This window comes from Panthera tigris, chromosome A1 (assembly GCF_018350195.1).
Source record: "Panthera tigris isolate Pti1 chromosome A1, P.tigris_Pti1_mat1.1, whole genome shotgun sequence".
Classification (NCBI taxonomy): Eukaryota; Metazoa; Chordata; class Mammalia; order Carnivora; family Felidae; genus Panthera; species Panthera tigris.
In genome coordinates, this window is record NC_056660.1 from 160636940 (window position 1) to 160662774 (window position 25835).

At 35.2% G+C, this 25835-nt stretch overlaps 1 long non-coding RNA gene across 3 annotated transcripts in view; it reads right to left on the reverse strand.

The window, feature by feature from the left end:
- The window catches only part of LOC122239772, a 138962-nt gene that overhangs the window by 19047 nt on the left and 94080 nt on the right, over positions 1-25835 (reverse strand). For all 3 annotated transcript variants that reach the window (XR_006219178.1, XR_006219166.1, XR_006219172.1), the window contains exon 3: positions 5946-6043. This is a non-coding gene — a long non-coding RNA (uncharacterized LOC122239772). The remainder of the gene's footprint in view (positions 1-5945; positions 6044-25835) is intronic.

Here is a 25835-nt window from a genome sequence, read left to right on the forward strand (position 1 = left end):
CATTCATGATACTCTTTTGAGTGTCCCAGAGGGACTTGCCTCCCACTGTGTGCTGAGAGATTTCTTATCCATATTCTTTCAAGTGTTTTAATTTTATCATTAGTATCCCGAATCTCTTAGATACATGGACTTCATTGTTAAATTTCTTCATTGTCTATAAGGGAGGAAGAAGTTGAATGTTTTTTTCTGGACTCATCCCCCTACCTTATCTCCACTCAAAGAAATTAATATATACACATCTCTATTGTTTTTCCATGCTAATAAAATCACATAAAACTATCTGTAGAGGTTTAAGTATTTTTAAAATTTCTTTGTTTTATAAAAATGTGATCATATTACACCTACCTCTCTGCATCTTACAGTTTTCACTTAGTAGATCAAGATGGAAAAACTCACGAGTGAGCATTCTTTTTAATATCTTCATAGTTTCTATACTTTAGATATGACATATTTTAATCAACCATTTTTTTAAGTTTATTTACTTATTTTGAGAGAGCGAGAGATAGAGAGTGGGGGTGGGGCAAAGAGAGGGAGAGAAAGAGAATCCCAAGCAGGCCCTACAACATCAATATAGAGCCCGCCCAAAGCAGGGCTTGAATTCACAAACCGGAAGATAATGACCTGAGCTGAAACCAAAAGCTAAATGCTCAACCAACTGAACAACCCAGATGCTTCTCAACTATTTTCTTATAGACCAATATTCATCTTATTTCACTTTTGCCACAACACAGTTATAATAAACATCCTTATAGCTATATAAGTGAGGCCTATATTTCCATAGGGTGTGTTCACAGAAGAAATATTGAATGCATACATTTTGATTTTAATGGATTTTGACATACGGATTTCTAAGTGCTATAAAACTTAACATTTCCATAGGCAATATATTATAGCATTTTCTTTTTTTTTTTCTGTTCATGGTAGGTGTTGCTAATGAGATAAAACACACTGAATGCATCTTATGTTGTAATGTAATATCAATAAGCCATTTTTCGTGTATATTTGCCTGTTTCAAGAATTTGTGACCACATTATGTTATAGATGTTAACTCAGTTACAGATACTAATCCTAATCAATAATAGGCATATTAGCTTTGTTTATGGTATCTTTTGTGATGTAACATATTGGAAAAATATATAGAGAGAGTTAAACAAATCCACATTTTTCCATAGCTCCTAGGATTTTTGACAAGGTTAAAATTATTTCTAACCAATAGGATATTCATTTACCTCTCACATTTTATTATAAAATTTTTAATTTTTACATTTGTGTTATGTTTTACCTGAATTTTCTTTTTGTGAGTAGTATGAGATATGTGAGTAGTATGAAATATAATCTTTATTCCCTCCTATAGAGAATGCCAATTGGGTCAACATATTGTTAAATATGTTAGTATGTTTCCACAAAATTAAAACACACTAATGCAAACAAAATTTCAATTACATATACATTGAAATCTATTTGTTCTTCACATTGTGCCATTTTTTGATTTTCTATTCTTTTACCAACAATTTTTTTTTAGTTCTGATGATTTTATATTATTTCAGTATCTTATGAAGTTAATCTTTTATAATCATTTTCTTTGTTATAATTATCTGGCTTCTTTCAGGCATTTATTTTTTGAAAAGAATTTGAGATCATTTTACTCAACTAAAAAATAACTATGTTGTTTGTGATTTAGTTGGAAACTCATTAAATACATGGTATAATTTAGAGAGAATTGACAATTTCATTGTATTAATCTTTGTATCAAAAGCATGGCATGTCATTCTATTATTCAGATTTACTCTATATTATTGAGTAAGATTGAGTAGTTTTTTGTATATAGTGTAATACTTGATATACTTGACTTTCATTCTACCTATGTATTCAATGTTTACTTTTATGTCATTTCATTGTTATCATAGTTTTCCATTTCTAGATTTTGCTGGTTTATTCAAAAGCTACAAATTGCTTTTTTAAAAAAAAAAAACGTGGGGGTTTCTGCTTCCCACTATGATAGAATAGCTTGTATTAGACTAATGTGTCCCTTCAAGAATAAGTAAAAAAGCTATAAGAAATACCAAAACAGCTCTTTCAAGAGTTTAATAGAGTACACTTAGAAAAGCCAGAATCTCACAAGGCAGTGATCTCAGGAGAAGACAAAAGTATTGACAAGATCCAGATATTTTTATGCCACTTTCCTTTCCAGGTTTTTGCTGATTAATAACAATGGGGTGGGGGGGGGTGTCTGGGTGGCTCAGTCAGTTAAGCAGCCAATGTTGGTTCAGGTCATGATCTCACAGTTAGTGGGTTCTAGCCCTGCATCAGGCTCTGTGCTGACAGCTCAGAGCCTGGAGCCTGCTTTGGATTCTGTGTCTCCCTCTCTGTCCCTCCCCCATTCATGCTCTGTCTCTCTCTGTCTCTTAAAAGTGAATAAACATTAAAATAAAATAACAGTAGGAAACTTAGTAAACAAGTATAAACAAGCTCACAACTTATGGTTGTCTATGGGGCCAGGGGGACAAATAATTGCAATTCAAGGTACAAAGTGCTCTAATATTAGAAGAGAAAGACCCTGTCGAAAAGGGAACTGCAGAAAAGTGAGTCCAACATTCTGTACCACTTTTCTCCTTAAAGTATTATTCTTTTCTTAAAGTCCTGAGACTAAGGCTAAGAAATTGAGGGGGTATATATTTAAATCTTTTTTTTTAATGTTTTTTTTTATTTATTTTTGAGACAGAGAGAGAGAGACAGAGCATGAGCAGGCGAGGGACAGAGAGAGGGAGACACAGAATCCGAAGCAGGCTCCAGGCTCTGAGCTGTCAGCACAGAGCCCCACGCGGGGCTCGAACTCACGGACTGAGAGATCATGACCTGAGCAGAAGTCGGACACTTAACCGACTGAGCCACTCAGGCGCCCCTAAATTGAGGGAATATATATTTATAGTCTAAACTAGATATCAGCAATAAGACCCACAGGTTATTCAGCAGAATATCTGTTTTGTAAATAAAGTTTTGTTGAAACAAACACATACTCATTTGTTTATGTTTTCTCTATGTATGCTTTTGTGTCTCAGTGGCAAACCTACTAGTTATGACAGACACCATATGAAAAGCCCAAAATATTTACTATTTGATTATTCACAGAAAAAGTTTGCTGACCCTTGGTCTCATCCAAACACTTTTAATTGTAAAAGGGAGTTTCTTGATACTTATGGTCAGAAAAGAGGTGTAACCTAGGATTGCCCTAAATAAAATAAAAGAGGCAATTGATTAACCTTCATAAAGACTGAAATATCCCACACCAATTTGCTCTTGCTTCTAGCTGTAATCCAAAAGTAAAATAGACTATAGAGGAAGATAGGATCTTTCCCATCCTCTACAATTTTTTCAAATACAATGCTGGCATTAAATAAATAATCTCCAGGATTGTCAGGAGATTAGACAGAAATAACAGAAATTCAAGAGAAAAAAAAATCAGACAAAAGAAACAGACCCAGAAATGACAGAGATGTTAGTGTTCTGGGCAGCATTTTTAAATTACTGTGATTAAGGGACACCTGGATGGCTCAGTTTGAAGAACATGTGACTTGATCTCAGGGTTGTGAGTTCAAGTCCCATGTTGGGTTTTGAGATTATTAAAAACAAAATCTTAAAAAAAAATAAAATAAAGAATAAATTACTGTGATTAATATGTTCAAAAGAAGAGAGGGGGAAATACAGAAATCTGTATCAGAAAATTGAGATCTATAAGTATAGATAATCTTTGAAAATTCTAAATCTGAAAATACAGTAATGGAAGTCACACATTTAGTGAATGAATTTAAAACCAGAATAGTGGCCAGAAGAGAAGACCAGTGAAGTAGAGGACAATAAAGAAATAAATATCTGGGAAAATATATAAAATAATAAAAAAGTTAATGGTCTATCATTCATGTAGTTGAATTTGCATTACAAGGGGACAGAAATAATAAAGCAGGACGATAACTGAAAAAAATATTGGCCATGGACTTCAAATCAGATCAAAATGATCAAGCTGCAGATTTTAAATGCTAGTGTAAATTAAAATTGCATTTAAGTTAAATTAAAATTGTTCCTTTTGCTTACAATGCCTTCCATTTAGAGCAGTATTATTAATTCATTAAACTGCCTTTTTTTCCCTTCTCTCTACCTGCTGGGACCCCTTAACAACAACATTATTTTCCCTTGCTTGCTCATTAAGGCTCAGTTCAAATACTGAAGTGAGGGGGCAGCAATGTGGAGAGAGGTATGCAGGCTCTATTCCTGTTCTTGGAAGAGGCAACAGTCAAGGTGTCAGCTCATGTCACTCTAATATTTCCCAGGTACAGAAATCCAACATGCCAGGGTCACATTCCCACGGCTCTTCCAATGCAGAGGAACTGCAGGTCCTCAGTGAACCAATATGCAGCCCTTCCCTTTGTGGGGGATGGGATTCATGAATACCTGCAGGTCAGGTGCTTTCCAGAATCCATCTAAACTTCCTCACCCTGAATTTCCCTCCCCTTGTCCCAATGTGATACCAAGATTAGTGGGGGAAAAAAAAACTGTACCAACTCTGTCCTTTAGGATTCCAGTTAAGCTTGAGGCCTTGCTACCAGCTTCAATGCTTCAGCTTAACATGTAAGGCATGGGAGAGATAAAGTTGTTTGGTGGCAATTAGGACAATGACAGCAAGGCAGGAAATGTTCAAGCTGCCACCTTTTCCTGTTTTCCTAATCTTGCCTCTTTCCAAATGTATTTAAATAATACTGTTTTCTCAAAAAGGCTTATTATTCCAGAAACTTATTTTAAACAAATCTAACTCTGATGGAAATTTAATGCAACTGAAATAAAAGCCCAAAATAGACTCTTATTCTTGTATGGCAGTAAACCAAACAGATCATTAGTGGAAACACCACTATAATAACTTTTCTTTTCATATACCAAACAGTTTTGTGCAGAACATAATTTTAATCATACCATCTCCTTTTCCGTGTACTCCATAAAATCTATTATAAAATCCATTCTAAAATAATTATGTGTTTATACATTGTTAACTTCAATAGAGCATTATAAAAATAGAATCATTTCTTCTGGTTAGGCATCTTGGTAGATTTTCCATATTTTTCAATATTCCACATGAGAAGATAAAACATGATGGCTGTAAATTTCTGAGCCAACTGACCTAGTCAGGTAGGTATAATATTTAATATCATGTGGAAGATTTTACAGACATATGTTCAATATTCTCTAACTAAATATATTTTTTTTCTTTTTTCCCAATGACTATGTTCTAAATGGAAAAAAATAAATAAACCTTCAGAAGTCTAGAATTGTTCAAGGGCTAAATATACTGAATTACGAGGATGGTATTTTTTTCTTGTTTTCTGGATTTCAAATGACACTGCACTGGCTGCAAACAGAGCCAAACCAAATTAACTCTAAACAATGAAGAAAAATGAAGGTGGCATCTTAGCCCAGGGGATCTTGCCAAAGGAACATAGTTTCTTTCCACATTTCTAAACTTATTCCATTTCAGAGGATGAAATGGATCTCTCCTTTTCCACACTAGTAAAAAAGGAGATGGAATTCAGGAAATTCAAATGCTTATGAGGAGAAATGCTAATTATAATCACCCATATTAATATGATAAATGTCATAAATAGACCTCAGAGTACTATGATTAAAAGCTGTTATTCTTTTAATTTAGCAAGATAAAATTTATATGTAAGGTGGCTGGTGATTATTTGACACAAACCCAAAGTTTGTGGGCAGTATTGGTAGTGGGAGTTCCAATATTGTTTACCCACAATTACTCAGCCATGAGGAGGCACTCCAGAGACTTGCTATGATCCATTGAATTAATTATGACCAGTTTCAATGTTAAAAGGACTGCTGAGAGATACTTCAACAATCTAATATACAAATGAAGGATGAAGGACCAAAGAGATTAAAGTACTTACTTCCAGTTAGCACTTAGTAGGGTTGGAGGAGATCCCAGGTTTCCAGATTCCTACTGACACAGACTCTTATGGCCATTTAGTAACCGTTTAGTTGATGCCTAGAACGAGTTAATTCAATAAAAACACAGAAACATTTGGAATTTTCTCATACCTAACATACATGTATGTATATAATTTCACTCACTTTTAAGATACTCAAGAGAAGATAATTATCCAGCAAATTATTTGAAGGAGAAAGAGGGAAAAGCATCATTGAGAACTTTGGGGTATTTGAGAAATGAGAAATTTGTTGGGTAAAAATAATGGATTTGGCTTTTGAGTTAAGTATTATTAGGTGAACAGAATAGCATTTACTTGACAGCAACACGGGGAAGAAAAACAAATGTATCTCAATGCGTTAAAAGCAATGGATTGACTATGCCACAAGGTCTTTGGGATGAATTAACTCATTACACAATACAAAATGAAAGCTGGAAATCTGTGAATAAACCTCAAAAGTTGTGACAATCTTATAACATTCAGAAATGAGATGTAAGGTGGTTCTTAGATGACCATAAGCTGCTATTTATTAAGAAAAATGTATTTTAAAGAGTAGATTGAAGATTTGTTTATAGATAATCAAAACAAAACTAACAACATTTGAATTGCGTTAAATTCTAAATGGATTCAACTTTGTAAGTCTGCTTGACAAACCCAGTGACACTGGAGTATGCAATGATCAAAGATGCAGTAACTGTGCACTGGAATTTCCACAACTATTGTGAAACAGAAAGCAGTTTTCCTATTAAATGACAGTAGATAGAGCTTTGAAAAGAAGTCTCTAAACAATTTATTATTTAAAATCATTTCCTTTTAAGAAAACATGGTGAACTAATTTCCTCATTTATAGGAAAAGAATGTTAAACTATAGATGATACAATTTAATTCTTGAGCCATACAAATTCTTTGCCTTGAAAGTTTATTTCCTTTACTTCATATCATTTGAATTGATTTGAAATAAATAGACTTCAGTGACAGAAATTGACTTCAATTTTTTCCAAAGTTAATTTATAAATCTGTAATTATTTTAAAACTATGGGGTTCTTTTATTACTATGATAGTTCCAGTGAAACATAAAGAGAAGTAATTGTCATTATCCTTGCCCTTGTGAAGGTTACATTCTCATTTAGAAGGCAGGATTTACCAAATTAGTAGTATATATTCAGTATATCAACAACATTCAGCATATACATTCAGTATATCAACTCACTAAATGAGTTTTTGACTCAGTAATAGGCTAAACTGAAAACAAACAAACAAACAAACAAACAAAACTAAGACCAGATCATGTAAAATTACATAAATCAGAATAGAATTTAATGTGATAGACAACATAAAGATATTATAGGATTTTGAGCAGAGGATTGAAATATTTTTCTCCTGTTACATGTCAAGATAAAATTAGTTTGGTGAAGATTAAGCTAGCAGTAATATGTGTAAAGAATTAAAGAAAGAAAAAATAGAGGTAAAAAGACAGTTAAGAAGCTATTATTTTTTTTTTATAAAATTGCACTTTATTTTTTGCATAGTAGGGGTCAGTTGCCCTGCTAAGCATTTCCTCATACATCTGCATCTTTAAATTGTGCAATAGGTATTTCCGTTTTTTTTATATTTTATTTTATTTTATTTTATTTTATTTTTTGTATTGTATTGTATTGTATTGTATTTTTTAACTTTTTTATTTTTTTATTTTTTTAAATTTACATCCAAATTAGTTAGCATATAGTGCAACAATGATTTCAGTAGTACCCCCTCCCACAATCTCTCCCATAACCCTCAGTTTGTTCTCCATATTTATGAGTCTCTTCTGTTTTGTCCCTCTCGCTGTTTTTATATTATTTTTTTCCATTCCCTTATGTTCATCTATTTTGTCTCTTAAAGTCCTCATATTAATGAAGTCATATGATTTTTGTCTTTCTCTGACTGACTAATTTCACTTAGCATAACACCCTCTAGTTCCATTCATGCAGTTGTAAATGGCAAGATTTCATTCTTTTTATTGCCAAGTAAAACTCCATTGTATATATATATACCACTTCTTCTTTATCCATTCATCCATCAGTGGACATTTGGGCTCTTTCCATACCTTGCCTATTGTTGATAGTGCTGCTATAAACATTGGGGTGCTTGTGTCCCTTTGAAATAGCATGCCTGTATCCCTTGGAGAAATATAAAGTAGTGCAATTGCTGGGTCATAGGGTGGTTCTATTTTAATCTTTTGAGGAACTTCCATACTGTTTTCCAGAGTGGCTGCACCAGCTTGCATTCCCACCAGCAATGAAAAGAGATCCCCTTTCTCCACATCCTCGCCAACATCTGTTGTTGCCTGAGTTGTTAATGTGAGCCATTCTGACAGGTGTGAGGGGGGATCTCATTGTGGTTTTGATTTGGATTTCCCTGATGATCAGTGATGTTGAGCATTTTTTCATGTGTCAGTTGGCCATCTGGATGTCTTCTTTGGAGAAGTATCTATTCATGTCTTTTGCCCATTTCTTCACTGGATTATTTGTTTTTTTGGGGGTATTGAGTTTGCTAAGTTCTTTATAGATTTTGGGCACTAACCATTTATCTGATATGTCATTTGCAAATATCTTCTCTCATTCTGTTGGTTGCCTTTTAGATTTGCTGATTGTTTCCTTCACTGTGCAGAAGCTTTTTATTTTGATGAGGTCCCAGTAGTTCATTTTTGCCTTTGTTTCCCTTGCCTGTGGAGAGGAGCTGAGTAAGAAGTTGCTGTGGCCAAGATCAAAGAGGTTTTTTCTCACTTTCTCCTCGAGGATTTTGATGGCTTCCTGTCTTACATTTAGGTCTTTCATCCATTTTGAGTTTATTTTTGTGTATGGCATAAGAAAGTGGCCCAGGTTTATTCTTCTGCATGTCACTGTCCAGTTTTCCCAGCACCACTTGTTGAAGAGACTGTCTTTATTCCACTGAATATTCTTTCCTGCTTTGTCAAAGATTAGTTGGCCATATGTTTGTGGGTACATTTCTGGGTTCTCTATTCTGTTCCATTGATCTGAGTGTCTTTTCTTCTGCCACTACCATACTGTCTTGATGATTACAGCTTTGTAGTATACCTTGAAGTCTGGGATTGTGATGCATCCTGCTTTGGTTTTCTTTTTCAAGATTGCTTTGGCTATTCGGGGTCTTTTCTGGTTCCATACAAATTTTGGGATTCTTTGTTCTAGCTCTGTGAAGAATGCTGGTGTTACTTTGATAGGGATCGCATTGAATATGTAGATCACTTTGGGTAGTATCGACATTTTAACAATATTTGTTCTTCCTATCTCGGAGCATGGAATCTTTTTTTCCATTTCTTTGTGTCTTCTTCCATTTCTCTCATAAGCTTTCTATAGTTTTCAGTGTATATATTTTTCGCCTCTTTGATTAGATTTATTCCTAGGTATTTTATGGTTTTTGGTGCAACTGTAACTGGGATAAATTCCTTGATTTCTCTCTGTCACTTCATTGTTGGTGTATAAGAATGCAACCGATTTCTGTGCATTGATCTTATATCCTGCAACTTTGCTGAATTCATGAATCAATTCTAGAAGTTTTTTGGTGGAATCTTTTGGGTTTTCCATATAGAGTATCATGTCATCTGCAAAGAGTGAAAGTTTGACCTCCTCCTGGATGATTTGGATGCCTTTTATTTCTTTGTGTTGTCTGATTGCTGAGGCTAAGACTTCCAATACTATGTTGAATAACAGTGGCAAGAGTGGACATCCCTGTCTTGTTCCTGACCTTAGGGGGAAAGCTCTCTGTTTTTCCCCGTTGAGGATGATATTAGCATTGGGTCGTTCATATATGGCTTTTATGATCTCGAGGTATGCTCCTTCTATCCCTACTTTCTTGAGGGTTTTTTATCAAGAAAGGATGCTGAATCTTGTCAAATGCTTTCTCTGCATCTATTGAGAGGATCATATGGTTCTCGTCCTTTCTTTTATTGATGTGATGAATCACGTTAATTGTTTTGCAGATATTGAATCACCCTGAATCCCAGGTATAAATCCCACTTGGTGGTGGTGAATAATTTTTTTAATGTATTATTGGAACCAGTTGGCTAATACCTTGTTGAGAATTTTCGCATCCATGTTCATCAGGGACATTGGTCTATAGTTCTCCTTTTTAGTGTGGTCTCTGTCTGGTTTTGGAATCAAGATAATGCTGGCTTCATAGAAAGAGTTTGGAAGTTTTCTTTCCATTTCTATTTTTTGGAACAGCTTCAAGAGAATAGGTGTTAACTCTTCCTTAAATGTTTGGAAGAATTCTCCTGGAAAGCCATTTGGCCCTGGACACTTGTTTTTTGGCAGATTTTTGATTACTAATTTGATTTCCTTACTGGTTATGGGTCTGTTCAAATTTTCTATTTCTTCCTATCTCAGTTTTGGTGGTGTATATGTTTCTAGGAACTTGTCCATTTCTTCCAGATTGTCCTTTTTATTGGCATATAATTGCTCATAATATTCTCTTATTGTTTTTATTTCTGTTGTGTTGGTTGTGATCTCTCCTTTTTAATTCTGGATCAAACTGGCTAGTGGTTTATCAATTTTGTTAACTGTTTCAAAGAACCAGCTTCTGGTTTCATTAATCTGTTCTACTGTTTTTTGGTTTTGATAGCATTAATTTCTGCTCTAACCTTTATTATTTCCTGTCTTCTGCTGGTTTTGGGTTTTATTTGCTGTTTTTTTCCAGCTCCTTAAGGCATAAGGTTAGGCTGTGTATCTGAGATCTTTCTTCCTTCTTTAGGAAGGCCTGGATTGCTATATACTTTCCTCTTATGCCCGGCTTTGCTGTGTCCCGGAGGTTTTGGGTTGTGGTGTTATCATTTTCATTGGCTTCCATATACTTTTTAATTTCCTCTTTAACTGCTTGGTTAGCCCATTCATTCTTTAGTAGGGTGTTCTTCAGCCTCCAAGTATGTGTTACCTTTCCAAACTTTTTCTTGTGGTTGATTTCGAGTTTCATAGTGTTGTGGTCAGAAAATATGCACGGTATCATCTCGATCTTTTTGTACTTGTTGATGGCTGATTTTTGTCCCAGTATATGGTCTATTCTGGAGAACATTTCATGTGCACTGGAGAAGAATGTATATTCTGCTGCTTTAGGATGAAATGTTCTGAATATATCTGTTAAGTGCATCTGGTCCAGTGTGTCATTCCAAGCCATTGTTTCCTTGTTGATTTTTTGATTAGATGATCTGTCCATTGCTGTGAGTGGGGTGTTGAAGTCTCCTACTATTATGGTATTACTATAGATGAGCTTCTTTAAGTTTGTGATTTTTTGATTTCTATATTTGGGTGCTCCACATTTGGCACATAAATGTTTACAATTGCTAGGTCTTCTTGGTGGATAGGCCCCTTGATTATGTTATAATGCCCTTCTGCATCTCTTGATACAGTCTTTATTTTAAAGTCTAGACTGTCTGAATAAGTATGGCTACTCTGGCTTTCTTTTGTTGACCATTAGCATGTCAGATGGTTCTCCATCCCCCTACTTTCAATCTGAAGGTGTCTTTAGGTCTAAAGTGGATCTCTTGTAAACAGCATATAGATGGATCTTGTTTTCTTATCCATTCTATTACCTCATGTCTTTTGATTGGAACATTGAGCCCATTGACATTTAGAGTGAGTACTAAAAGATATGATTTTATTGCTATTATGATGCTTGTAGAGTTGGAGTTTCTGGTGGTGTTCTCTGGTCCTTTCTAATCTTTATTGTTTTGGGTATATATATATATATATATATATATATATATATTCATCTTTTCTCCCCTCAAAGAGTCCCCCTTAAAATTTCTTGCAGGGCTGGTTTAGTGGTCACAAACTCCTTTAATTTTTGTTTGTCTGGGAAATTTTTATCTCTCCTTCTATTCTGAACGACAGTCTTGCTGATTAAAGAATTCTTGGCTGCATATTTTTAAGAAGCTATTATTATGAGCCAAGAATGAAAACAATTAATCCTTTACTTAATGTTTTAGTTGTGAGAGTTGAGAGGGGCTTTGTATGTCAGTGATTTATGTTGTTATAATTTACTTAAGTTTCATGTATGTGCAATACAGTCACAATGATGTGTCATCAAAGGTGACTCTAAAAGTTTTGTCTGTAATACTGAAAGGATAATAGTGCCAAATGGAACAGGGGAAATTGAGGAGGAATGGATCTGATAATAAAAGCAATTTTAGATTAAGACTATGAGGGAATTTCTAATATTAACCATTACAGCATGAAGCAGAGATCACCTACTGCGAGGCATTTGGATGAATAAATTAGCAACTTGAGACACTTGTTTGCATTTTCCTAGAGAAATGAAATCCTGCTGAGCATCCATTTACCATCACAGCAAGAAAATCAAGAATGACAAACTATAACTAAAAGAATTGTGTGTGGTTTGCATCTCACAAGGCACACCAGATAAGAAGTAAATGTGGGACCATAATAAATGCTACCCTATAGTAGTAAGTTCACTCCATTTCTGCACATTTTACAGGAACTCCAATCATGTGTATCAATTTCCTCCCAGTTTTGCAAGTTACTTACTAGAGGCTCTTTTACTTGTGCTCCCAAATCTAGTCCTCTCAAGTGTAAGTTATATGACATTTCTCATTTTCTCTAGTTACTTCCAGCTTTAAAAAAACTAGGAAGGCCTCTGAAGTGAATCATTGAAATTCCTGCCACTGTCTGTTGAAGGGTGCTTTTGCTAATAAGTTCTGAAGGTACTGCAAGTGCTGCTAAAGCTGTCAATGACTGTGCCAAGATCGGTAACAGTCTGAAAATGGAGACCAGTAAAGCTGGCTCTGGCTCCTGTTGGTTTGACATTTTGGCACCAACACAGGGGACGCCCTGCCCTCTCTGTGCACCCTCCAGTTTGAATAACTTCTTTCTTATTTTGACTTTCTTATTTTTATTAGTATATGAATAATAAATCCATAGAAAGTCAGCTGGGAATGATCCTAGTGTTTTTGATGAAGTTTTGGGGTGATGGTGGGGTAGTCCAGAGCTGACAGCCAAGAAGGAATTCTTGAAGACCTCTTTGATGCAAAAAGGTGATTTTGTTAAAGCATGGGGACAGGGTCCATGGGCAGGAAGAGCTGAACTGGGGTCGTGACATATAACTCATTACATACCCTCAGGTTGGGAGGGGGTCAGGGATAGAGTAAGTCTCTAAGAAATTTTGGAAGCAAGGTTTCCAGGACCTTGAAGAGCTAGCTGTGGCTAAGGAAACATAATTTATTACCATTTAATAAAGCCTTAGTCATGAGACCCTTCAGATATATTTCAGGGTGCCATATGCTTGGATATGATTGCCAGCATATATCTTGGGGCAGATGAGATAAAGAAAGTAGACTTATAGGATCCTCGAGGTTGGGATAATGTTAAGCTAAGACTCCCTTTTGCCCCTAGCAAAGTGTCATCATTGAAGCGGCTGAGGTCACTCTGCCAGTTTCAAGGACTTGTCAATGAACCGTAGGCAGTAAGGGAACTTAATTTTTCATTTGCCTTAGTTTCTCACATGACCATGGCAAACACTTAAACCCCTTTCCTTTGTTCTTGGGCAGCCAGGAGTGTCCAAGGAACATCACACATATTCCACCTGGGGGTAGGGGGTGTGTTCCAGCCTATATTTGGCCCTCAGCTTGCCCCACACTCCCTCATGTTTATTGAGTTAAAATAACTCCTCTCTCATCCAGACACATTGTCCTTGGACACCATGGTTGGGCTTTAACACGGTTCCTTCAAAGTTTCATAAGCTAACTTTATGATGAAAGGAGACTATTCAAGCAGAAATAAAGGGGCATAAATTAGAGAGATCAGAACTAAAGATGTGGATTTTAGAGTCCAATGGCAAGTAGTGTATTTCAGATGCTCTCTTCTAGTACATATGAAACTAGGTAAGAGGGGTTTTCAAGACCTAAAGGCTGAAGAACTTGCAATAAGGGCCCTGTGGAGCTGCCAGGCATCTGGAAAATTGCCAGAGGTATACAATACTGTAAATTTCAAATGGTACCCAGAGGCCAAATCCCAGGAATAAGGGGGAAAACTTAACAATATAGAGGAGGAAATCTACTGCCAATTATCAAAATTCTCTTCTTCTGATCACATAATTCCATCCTCAGCTACTAGCAATACACTAAATCTCTAGTACAAGTGAACTCTGATAACAGGAAGGGAAGTAGGATATAGGATACACAAACTGGGCAGAGTAATTGCTACAGCATTATAGAAAAAATGTTTTGATAATGAGAAAGAGCGTGATGGAACATGTCTGGCTTTAAGACAACATGTCCGGGGCGCCTGGGTGGCTCAGTTGGTTGAGCGTACGACTTCAGCCCAGGTCATGATCTTGCGGTCCATGGGTTCGAGCCCCGCATCGGGCTCTGTGCTGACAGCGTGGAGCCCGGAGGCTGTTTCAGATTCTGTGTCTCCCTCTCTCTCTGACCCTCCCCTGTTCATGCTCTGTCTCTCTCTGTCTCAAAAATAAATAAACATTAAAAAAAAAAAAGACAACATGTCCATTTAATTTTGCATAAGCAATATTTTGGACTGAAGAATTAATAATTTTAATGAAGAATTGATAATTTTAATGTATGTTATTGAGCTTAAAATGTATCTTATTCAATGTTTATTGTCAATACTCTAAGCCACATTCCAAAACTACTGACCTTCTAGTAGGAATGTTGGTCAATAATGAGCATAAAGAATGAGGTATGGCTATTCTTAAATGTTTATTTTCAACATATATTCTTTGTAAACCAGCTAAAAACCTAAAAGAAACTTGCTCCTGCTTATTGTAGCTTTCCAAAAGTCTCTGATGAGTCCTAATTCCATGCCTTTATCAATTAACGGTAAGGTAGTATCAGTATGAGCTCTAAGAACCCTCAAAGTAATATTTGTGAGAAGAACCCTCAAGAGAACAAAGAAAAAGTTTAAATATCCACAAGTTCAAATATTTGAATTGATAGAAGAATAAAAATCCTAATTCCAGAAAAGGACTTTCAGATGAATCAATATCAAATCAGAATTATTTAACGAATTAAGTTCTCAAAAATTCAAGCCTTTGTAATTTTTATCAAGCGTATGTACAATCTATCTAAAAATATAAACCACTTCACTTTGTAATATTGTGTTTTGATTAAACATTTGCATGCATATAAACACTGCTAAATTTTATATTTGCTCATTTAAAAAGAGTTTTTTCAAGTATTTGTGTCAGAGGACATAGAATCTGAATCTAATCTTCATTTTGTACCTATTTCATCCCTTTCCCCAAGCCAGTCTTTCAGAGAGAGAAAAGCTCGTGTAAATGGAAAGATAAGATTTCTTCTATATGTTTCTGAGTCTGTCTTTAATTCTTCAATATCCTTAGAACTCATACCACTGTAAATATAAACACTTGAAAACATTTATTGGGCTTTGAATGACTTATTTTAACCCAAATAGCATATATGCAATGCATATTGTATTATAGGTAGCTACTATAATAGCTAGATACTATATTTTGCCTTTATTTTTGATGACTTACATTTATCTGTTCTTTCTTTTTCTAAACAAGAAAGCTGACAGATTCCTATAATAATAATGAAATGTCACCTATGTTGTTTGGTGAGGAAATCTTCCTGAATCCAGTGAAAAAAACTCAGATTTATTTCCTGCCTTAACTGCTTACCACCTTTCCCTTCGAGATTCCTATATCCAGGTGCAAAAATTTAGCCTGCAGCTTAGCTCAAGAGCTGTGGTGATGCTAGGATTTTTACCTTTCATTGCACCTCTGGTGTCGGTTCATTTCGCACCTTCCTACATGCCCCATAGAGCTGATCTGAGAACAGAAAACCCTTTGAAGTCACTTGGAACTTTGCGCTCTGATGAGGCCTGAAGGACATGCAAAGTAAGAAACATGGCCATGCTTGCAAAGAAGGTGAAAATTCAATCAGTTTTACTAATGTGTTGCTTATACCTCAAGGCATGACTATGTATGTATATGTGTTTATCTGCAATAAAAACAGAGCAAAGCAAATTTTAATTTTGCAAAAACAGAACGCTTACATAGATATGCCTACTACACTTAAGCTAAATTATTTCCCATATGGAAAAATAGATTAAGTAAATTAGGTGAAAGAAATGCCTTCAAAGGTTCATGTAGAAAGTATTTACTTGCACCATAACATCTAAGCCAATACTTAATATATATATTCCTTTAAAAATAATGTGCTTTAAGAAGGAGTTTGAAGCAAAACCAGTTAATGGTTGTGATACACTAATAACCTCCACTGCATAGGTCCAAATCTTAAAACCATATCAAACACAATACCCATTTTTGGGTGTGCCAGTAAATGCGCAGTAAATGAGCATGCAGCTTTGGGTCTGGGACCATCTATGCTTTGCCAATCTACATTGACAGGCTCGGCCAACAGGGAAAGCCACAGGGACACTGCAGGGCTGGAAGCTGTTTGCGTCCTTTGAACTTTCGGCCTACTTCCTGTTCCTATCAGTTTTGCCTCAGTCCAACTTTTTGACATTTGACAGACAATTTGTTCCAGTGGCTCCAGCAATTAAGTCTACTATGCATTTTCTTACTAAATGAATCAGCCCCATCACAGGCTTTCAGAGACAATTGCAGCTACTGGCCAGTGCTCCTCCTCACATATCTGATTTTCAACTTCCTCTGGTCCCTTCCCCAAGCTACTAAATTGTAATAATTTCAGCTGCCCCCCTTTGATTACCCAGCTCTAAGCAAAGTAGTTGGCACCTGCAATTGCTATCTGTGTGATATCTTAATTAAAACAGTTTTATATTAAGTTCTCTCTCATGTTAAAATGTTACTGTTTTCTGACTAGACTCAGAATGGAACACATATTTAGTTTAATCCACAGTTATTTAGGGATTTTATAAAGGTGACCACATATTCTGAGTGTAAAGAACACTTTTGAGTGCAAACAGCTGTCCCAGGCAAACCAGAACCTATGGTCACACTAGATATGCCACTAAATTCAATCCTAACTGAAATTCTGGTAGCAGTGTTAACAGTTAGAATCTGAATTCTTCCTAGTATTGACCTCACAAACCTAGAGGCTAAGAATTACTGCCTTCACCTCACCCCCACCCTTGCTAGTCAGGTTGCAATATTGGCAAGTCACTTGTGAACATGGCTATAAACAGTGGTAATAATGTTGCAAGAATCCTTAACGTGGTACTGATCTTTCCAAAGTGCACATCTGATTATGTCTCTCTTCTGCTTTAAGCATTCAATTGGTGGGGCGCCTGGGTGGCTCAGTTGGTTAAGCGTCCAACTTCAGTTCCGGTCATGATCTCACGGTTCGTGGGTTCAAGCCCCGTGTTGGGCTCTGTGCTGACAGCTCAGAGCCTGGAGCCTGCTTTGGATTCTGTGTCTCCCTCTCTCTTTCCCTCTCCCACTGACACTCTGTCTCTCTCTCTCTCAAAAATAAATAAACATTAACAACAACAAAAAATTCCCTGGTTACCCCATTATATCAGATAGAGTCTATACTTAAGATATTGATTTCTCTGAGAAATCCCAAAGAGTGTATGAAAGCTTCTTGTATGAATACTCCTAGAACCCTTAATATCTTAATAACTAATGTTACCATAACACTCAAAACAATATTATAACTATTTGTTTGCTTGTATGTATCACCTATTTGATTGTAAATTCTATGAAATCAGAGACTATGTCATGTTCACTGTTGCTAGTGATGAATCCATTGTCTAGCACTCAAAATTATCTCAATAAATTGTATACTTAATTTCTGCTCCATGTACAAAGAAATGAATGATGGAAGTGCTAGAAAGAATTCCCCATCGTACTGGGTCAACACCTCAGTTTTTGGATGGTTCACCCCGCATCTTTAAGCAAGATAATTGGGAAGAAAGGAGGTATATTATCAGGGATATCAAGTTAATTCTCACACAAGCAGCAGAGAGTTCTAAGAAAAATAATGTGATTCCCGCATAAACAATTGAAAAAACCCATTGTCCCACAGATATCTCCCTTGTAGTACCCATACTTACACAATTGTACATTGACATAGTGGTGGGCTACTTTTGGAAAAGTTCAACTATAATATTTTTTAAAATACGATAAAAAAAGATCTTTTATGTCATAACATGGGAGTTATTTATTTCCAACCTAGAGTGTCTTGGTTGAAAGTCTTATAAACTACACGAAGTAGGGGATCCTTTTTAACATTGTCTGTGGCATCCTGTAGGCCAAAGGTTTTTAAAATATTTGGATCAGTATAGAATCAAAGGCATATCATACATGTTCATCTTGAGTAAACTTGCTATCATTCATAAATTCAGTAATGTCACAAAATTCCATTCAATATGAAGAAATATTTAGGCCAAAAACAAAATATAGGCATGCCTGTACATGTATCTATCAACTTTCCCTAGATTATAATGATTTCATATCTTTGCAAGACTTCAGAAAGTATTAATGGACTAGAGAATCTTTAAGAATATGATGAAAATTAGCAAGCTCTCTCCTGAAAATGTGCACACACATATACATCGTCTTGTTTGCTATTTCAAGTCACTTAGGGATTGTCTGAAACCATCCATGGGCTCAAAGACTTCAGAGTCATATGTGAATGGCTGAAAATTCTATGTTTTATCTCAAAATCAATGCTATATAGATAACTTACAGCCACTTCACTTTGGCATGTCGTGAATAGAATTCTTTATCTTCTGTTCACATCTGCATATACCAGTTCAATTCCAATCTCAGTGAATGACAACTATTGTCCACCTAGTTTATTATTCATAAACATGGGAATTATACTTTACCCATTTTCTTTTAGTTCCTTCATCCAATCAATTAACAAATCATATTGATTCTTTATACTTAATTACTCTTAAATATGACTTGTTCTTTTATCTTCTTATCGAGACAATAAGCACTTGTTTTCTCCTATGTGAACTCCCCACCTCCAGCCTTGCATTTTCAAACTGATTCTTCATGCAGTAGCTAAAATGAGCATTCTAAAATATTGATCATATGATTACATGATTTGAAATCATCAAAGTTTCAACCATCGCCTTTACAATAAGAACAAACACGTCATTATTATGGTTTAAAACCTGTTGTAGCCTTTCTGTTGAAAATTCTCTACAAGTAATGTAGGCCTCTGCCACAGTATTCAATCTCAGATGTCCCCTAACCCTGTGGGCCCTTGTTTGAATTGGATCAAGTTGGAAAATACTCTTCACAGGGGTGACTGGGTGGCTCAGTTGGTTAAGGCTCAGTTGATTTTGGCTCAGGTCATAGTCAGGGTTGTGAGACTGAGCACTGTGTCAGGCTCCATGCTGGGTGAGAAGCCTGCTTAAAATTCTTTCTTTCCCTCTCACTCTGCCCCTTCTCTGTACACGCATGTGCACACTCTCTCCTTTTTCCTTTGGCTCTCCCCCTCTCCTTCTCTAGATAGATAGATAGATAGATAAATAAATAAATAAATAAATAAATAAATGAAAATGCTCTTCACGTAGGAGAAATCTCTTGGGCTTAAGGCAAAGGAACAGAACAATCATCAAGAAATCTGGGTTCTAATATTAAATTTGACACTGGGGCAACTTATATAACTTGTATGGACCTCAATTTCCTCATTATACAAACACGTGGAGTTACTCCTTCATCTTTAGTGGTCTATAGTTTCCTTTTCCATCTCCTCTTTTCAGATTTCAGAACCCATCAAATATGGGCAAGTTAAGATGTGGTCATCTAGTGGTTTTATTATTACTGAAAATACTCAGAAAAAGAAAAGGATAGAGGATGATGATTACTTGCCAGGCAGGAAGATTATAATTTTATTTTTACTGATTTGCTAATAAGTACAAAACATTCACTTTAAGGCATTGAATATAATAATATATGTAATATGTGTGATCTGTGAAAATAATTTTTTAGTTTTACATTTTGTATTATTATTAGTTTTATATTATTTACATCATTTTATACTATTATACCATTTTATACGATTATTATATTACTTATTTCATTTTATACTATGTCATTTTAGACTATTTGATATCATTATTAGTTTTTCTTTATAACCTGAGTATTTTTAGGTGGCACTTATAACATCTTTCAAAATTAATGCAACATGAAAAGGTTTAGTTAGAAGGGAAAAAAAACCCACAACAAGTGAATAATATGGTAGGAAACAATGGAGATAATTTAATTATTATAGTTGGATAAAGAATGTTATCTGTACATTTCTCTTTTTTTTAAGTTTATTTATCTTATCTGTACATTTCTTACTAGCTAATGCAAACAGGAAAACATATTTAGACATGTCTTTGTGCTTACTGTTAAAGCTTGGACTGTTTAGTCATTTGACTCCTCTCATGACACACACACTGCCTCATTCTATTCTTTACCTACCTCTGCTCTGCTCTATACTTTAGGAGGCTGACACCTATGGATTGGTTCATATAGGTTCCCTGAACACAAAGGTCATAGTGAAAGAAGAAAGGAGAGAATTTCTTTCATTCTTTTTTTCCAGTTCCCTCCCAACATCAGAACTATTTCTCTGGTTGAAGCTCCCTTGTGCCATAAGTTTATGTCCCATTAAGTAAACCCTCATCCTTGGCTCCAGCTCTTGCCGTTTCTCCTTCTTTACCTTGATTCTGAAGAGGCAGGAATATGTCTATCTCTGTCACTTATCTCTGAATATCTCAATATTCCTTGTGCAATAGACTGAAGGATTCTGCATCCCCAAAATTCAAATGTTGAAACCTAATGCACAATGTGATATTACCTAAACATGGGACATTTGGGAGGTGATTAGGTCATGAGGGTGGGACCATTAGTGCCATTACAAAAGAGACCCCAGAGAGATCTTTGTCCCTTCTACCATCTGAAGACTCAAGGAGAAGCCTGCCATCTCGAACCAGGAAATGGGTTCTCACCACACACCAAATGTGCCAGTAACTTGATCTTAGACTTCCCAGCTTTTGAACTGTGAGAAGTAATTTTCTGCTGCCTATAAGCCTCCAGTCTGTTGCATTGTTACTGCAGCCCAAACAGACAAAGATATTCTCTTTATTTTCTTAATGCTGCTCCATCTTTAAACCATCTTTAAAGTACATCTACTTAAATGCTCTGAATGGAGTATATTTTATGGCAAATCCTGCTTGATACAAAACTTTAAAAACCTCTTTATAGCAAATAATTCATTAATAATCTATTTTATTATTCTGTAAGTAGCAGCAAAAATGTAATTAATAATATTTTCCATTACTATTATTTAAAAATGCACAAATTGCACCCAAACACATATTTTTTTTACTTTAATATCTTATAAAACCTGAGTGCATATTATTAAATCTTAACTCAGTGAAACAATTCTGAGGAGGTTGTGATGGGAGGAAAAAATGGTTTTAGGATCAAAATAGCATAGATTTGAATCCTACCTCTATGATAGACTAACCTTAAATTTAAACAAGGAAAATTTACTATTTCTAGTTCAGTTTTATTATCTGAAGAACTTTCAAGATTTTTGTGAAATTAGAGATAAAATAAAGAACCGGTCATATAGTTTTTGTTTAGCAAAATATAACCACTTTAAATTTGTTACTTCTTTTCTTGTAATGATTATTGTTAATGCAGGAATTTACTCTAAAATGATATATCTCATTTGGAAATAGAGAAAATTTTAGGATGTCTGAATACACAAATTCAGAAACGTATACAGCTATGTTGATGCTTGAAGAAGAAATCAATTTTGGCTATATATGCCAAAAATACACACGGCAGAGCCACCATTCTATTAAGTAAATTCAGGGCTTACATGGAATTCTTATCAACAGATATATGATTTACAGGGTCACTTTCTTCCTTTTGGCACATGCTTCTTTTTCAGATCAATTGAATTGATGCTACCATAAATTCTTGCACCACAGAAAATTTAGACTCAGAAAATCTAGATACTTATTCCACTTAATCATTAATTTGGTAAAAAAAAAAAACAAAAAACAAAAAACAAAAAAAAAAAAACAGAAAATTCCATGTCCCAAAGGGAAACACATTCCCAAACATTGCATTAATTAAATCAGTACATTTATTGAATGTTAAAACTAATACCTGTCTCTGAGTACATCAAGTAAAACAGTCTGTTTATGCTTGAGAAGATTAGAATTATATAAGGAAGAAAAATCAACTTGAGAGACTTTTACCAGCCAAGTGAAAATTTGGTGTAAAGTGTGTAATCATATTATTTTATAGGTGCAGTGGGTATGGCGTTATTGATTATGTCAGGCTTCATAGCTAGAGCAGAGCTATATTCTTATAATACCCGTTACTTACCTCCACCTTATCATATACCACTTCATAATTTTGTTGGGTTTCTTTTTCCTTTCACTGAATTCTAAAAATTTTAAGAGCAGTACTGTGATATGTATGAAAAGAACACATGGAATAATTACATTCATTTAATTTCTAACACGGCTATATCAAAATTAAAATAAATAGAAATCCTACCTGATCAAAAATTGCCATAAACAGAAATCAGAAGCAAGTAACAATAGAAGGCAAAACAAAAACTTTAACTCTTTTTAAAAGAAAAGATTAAAATCTACAATAAATAAAATGTTCTTGCAAAAGGGGAAGAAAAAGACCAAAAGGCAATAGAAAAGAGGCAAAGAATATCAAGAAAAGTCATGGGAAACGAAGTACATATGACTCTTAACATTAAAGCAAGGCTGACTTCAATTATCATATGTGAAATGTCAATTACATTTACCCTGAAATGGCATTTTTCACATTGCAAAATGATAAAATCCCAAAACAGAATACTGAAGGAGGGAAATTAGATAGCTTTTATATATATATTCAAAGGTATATAGCTTTGACTGAGCAATTTCAATTTAGGGAAGTTGGCCCCAGATATGCTTATATGTGTGCAAAATGATATATGAGGTATGTTACCTGTTGCAACACTGTTCATAGTGGTAAAGGGCAGGAAACAGCCTGAATGTCTGTCAACAGATGTCTGGTAAATTAAACTATGATACCCTAACATGATAAAAAATAACCTATCTGGGGCGCCTGGGTGGCGCAGTCGGTTAAGCGTCCGACTTCAGCCAGGTCACGATCTCGCGGTCCATGAGTTCGAGCCCCGCGTCAGGCTCTGGGCTGATGGCTCGGAGCCTGGAGCCTGTTTCGGATTCTGTGTCTCCCTCTCTCTCTGCCCCTCCCCCGTTCATGCTCTGTCTGTCTCTCTCTGTCCCAAAAATAAAAAAATAAAAAAAAAAAAAAACGTTGAAAAATAACCTATCTGTAAAAAGGGGGTACATTTTTTTTGTAATGATGTAAGGTGATGGAGGGTAACTGGACTTGGGATCATTTTGCAATATATACAAATACTGAGTCATGTTGTATACCTGAAACTATTATGTTATTCATCATAAAACCTCAATTTTTTAAAAAGATGATAAATTTTATATTATGTATTTCTTAAAAATATTTAAGATTAAAAAAAAATAAATGTTGCTACTTAAAAAATTAGGAAAAATTGGGGTGCCTGAGTGGCTCAGTTGGCTAAGCAGGTTAAGCATCTAACTCTTGGTTTTGGCTCAGGTCGTGATCTCACAGTTTGTGAGTTGGAGCCCCTTGTCGAGCTCTGAACTGACAGTGTGGAGCCTGCTTAGAATTCTCTCTCTCTGTCTCTCTCAAAATAAATTTTTAAAAAACTTGAAAAAAAATAGAAAAAATTCAAAAGGAGGAAGATAATAGAAATTTCTATTAGTTTGCAACAGTAGATGGCATTATTGGGGGTCCAAACTCTAGTGCTATAGTATTAAAATCTGTCTCTATCACTTTGCAAACAGTGAGATATCCCTCTCCCTTGCTGGGTTGCACTCTCTCTCTCTCTCTTTCTCTCTCTCTCTCTCTCAAAAAAAAGGCATATTCTATCCTTTAAATAGAAAAATAAATTCCCTGATGGCAACAATTACTATCCCTTTGCTCTGCTGCATCCTTGCTGTCTTGTGACTTGATTCTGATCAACTAAATTTAACTACAAACTTCCACAACTTCAATTCTATAAAAAGTACAGACTTGAATTAAAAGAATGAAGTATATGTTTTACTATTAAGTGTACTGGGGTACAGATTATCATGTAAGGTTACCCACATTTTTATAACCCCAAGATTGGGTTATAAGATGTTTTAAATTTATTTTGAGACATTTGCAAGATGTAGGGCATAAATTTTTTTTTTACAGTCATTTAACTTACTTCAGGTATATTCTTAATTAAGAAGCTTTATAGATAGGGATTGGAGAAGGCAAGTCCTATGCCCCCACTTTTTTTTTAGTCTCGTGTAGTTTTTCTTCTGATCAAGTACAAAGCAGGAAGAGAAGAAGGAATAGTTTGCACTCTGAATAATTACAATATAGCTGAAGAAAAATGGAATCAGAAAAGATGCCCTGACTTTTGGAGAACACTTATATCATACATAGCCCTTGGCTTAAATATAAAGAGGGGATGATAAATCAACCTCTGACTTAAATATCCCTGCCAATTACTGCTCTTTCACAGGCATTTCAAGACACACTAAATTCTAAATATTCCTGCTTCATGTAGATATTTATTTTATTTTATTTTTTTTTTTATTTTTTTTTACTTTAAGAGTTATCCCATCTGTTAAAATTTCAGTTGAACTGAGAGAGGGAGCTGAGCTGCCAGGTGTCACAGTAACCAATTAAAGAAAAAAGCCAAAAAATAAGAGTTAAGCCTTTAATTGCTTAATGCAATGGTATGTGCAAGAGTCTAAAACCAGAGAAAATGCCAGCTCCCCTGTTTAATTTTTTCCCATGGAACAGTGCACCAGTCAAGGGTCAGGTGGGATAGCACACATGTTGGGGGGTATCTCACTGGTGACAGAGTCCCAACAAAAGGCTCTAGTAGTTTCATGGACTGTGGGATGGGGGCAAGGCAAGGGAGAAAGCTGGAAGTGGAGAAGTACTGGGCACTGATTCAGAGTGGGGAAAAGTGTCTTCAAAGTTTCCCGGACCTCCCCCATTAAGGAGAACTCTGCAGAGGCAGCTGAACATGACGTCTTCTGAGGCCTCAAACAAATAGGAGCTGTGCACCAAATCTGGTGTGGGGCGGGCAGCATCCCCAGTGAGCCCCACCAGGTAGAGCCTTTGCAATGCCTATGATGAGGCCTTGCATATAGGCTTCTAACCAAGAGCCAGACTCCTCACCATCCTTACTTTTTGAGAAGGATATAAAAAATCATTCTCTGATTTTTTTGATATGAAACCAAGAGGTTATAATTAGGTTAGAGTTTTAATATGTGTTTAACTGAGTCTAAAATACTATTAGGTTGTACCTTTTCTTGAACACTGAAGATTATACATCTTTGAAATGGTTTTTTAATTAGTTTTAGATATGCATATGCCAAGGTCACTTTATATATCTATCAATGTATGATTAATCAATAAATAATTATAGTTCAGCTACTTTATACATTTTAGTTCTTTTTAAAAAAGTATTTTATGTTTCTCATTTCCTTTCAAGGGAAAAGTCAAATTCAAATAGATCCTAAATACTCCTGTTTTAATGTTCACCTAAGGCATGAACTTTAGATAGAAAATTATAGTATGATACCAATTTGTATGCAACTTATATTATTGACTAGTAGTCCACTATTCAATTAAAGTAGCCTGAAGCAGGACAAGAAAGATTGCAAAAATGTTTGGATTGCTGATTTGTGCAGGCACATTGCCATGTCTAGTTTTAGTGAGCTTTCCCATGGCAGTATTTATAATACAACTTCAAGTTCTAATTAGGGGAATTAGCACAATAACATCACAAACTGCAGCAAATATGGC